The 917-nt window shown below is 61.2% G+C and overlaps 1 protein-coding gene across 1 annotated transcript in view; it reads left to right on the forward strand.

Moving 5' to 3' along the window:
- Positions 1 to 917, forward strand: part of LOC113203049 (serine/threonine-protein phosphatase 4 regulatory subunit 1) — a gene marked incomplete in the record, with an annotated part of 49,928 nt that overhangs the window by 10,615 nt on the left and 38,396 nt on the right.

Raw genomic sequence — 917 nt, forward strand, 5'->3', positions numbered from 1 at the left:
CGGCACGCGTGGGGGAGGGTGCCGTGCCCCACCCCGCCGCCCCGCTTCAAGACTCGGCGTTTTTCCACCACGCGCTCAATAAGCAACAACCCGAGCGACTGCAGCTGCTGCTGCCGCCGCTATGCTGCTTTGGGTGGGGTGGGTTGAGGAGGGGGCTGGCTGCTTAGGGGCGCCCCCTCGGCCCTGGCTGGCTCGCTCGGCCGGCGTCGCCTTACGGTAGGCCGCGGTGATGGCCGACGCTGCCGCCGTCGCGGCGGCCCCCCCGTCCAGCGCGTCGTCGTCCGTCCAGGATGTTTGGCGTCCCCGGCCTGGCCGCAGATAGGGGCGTTGTCCAACGCCGATGACATTGTGTGTCTTCTTGGCATTGAGATTGGTCGACGTGATATTTCTATATGGCCGCCTGGCCCTGCCGCTCGCGTCGCCCCTCCTCGGCCTCTTGTGCTCGCCGTGGTGTATCGTCGGACCGAACGGCCCTGTTCCTTCAGCACTCCTCGGTGGTGTCGATCGTCTTTCTGATAGCTTATCGCTGCCGCCCCCCCCCCTTCTCTCCTTCACTGATTTCGGCTTGATTCACTCGCGGTCGCACATGTGTGCACTTGTGCTTTGCGGTAATTAACTAGCGCTCGTTTAGAACTATCTGTGGAACCACGTCGAGAGTGTACATACCCCAGTCGCATGAGGGAGCCTTCATGTATCGCCCGAATTTACAAGCTAGAACAATGTGCTCACGCTCGGGTCCCGGTTTTCCCGTTGAAATCGTACAAACGTTTCGAGACTGCGTGTTTTCGTCGTCCTGCGGCCGTAAAGGCCGTGCAAAACCCGCCATCGCCGCTGGGTCAAGAAGATAAGCTGCTGCTCAGAAAGAAGAAGAGACTGAAATGAACGAGACAGAGAGAGAGAGAAGGAGAGAGGGGGGG

The sequence above is a fragment of the Frankliniella occidentalis genome, unplaced genomic scaffold (assembly GCF_000697945.3).
Source record: "Frankliniella occidentalis isolate FOCC.00 unplaced genomic scaffold, Focc_3.1 Scaffold26, whole genome shotgun sequence".
Classification (NCBI taxonomy): Eukaryota; Metazoa; Arthropoda; class Insecta; order Thysanoptera; family Thripidae; genus Frankliniella; species Frankliniella occidentalis.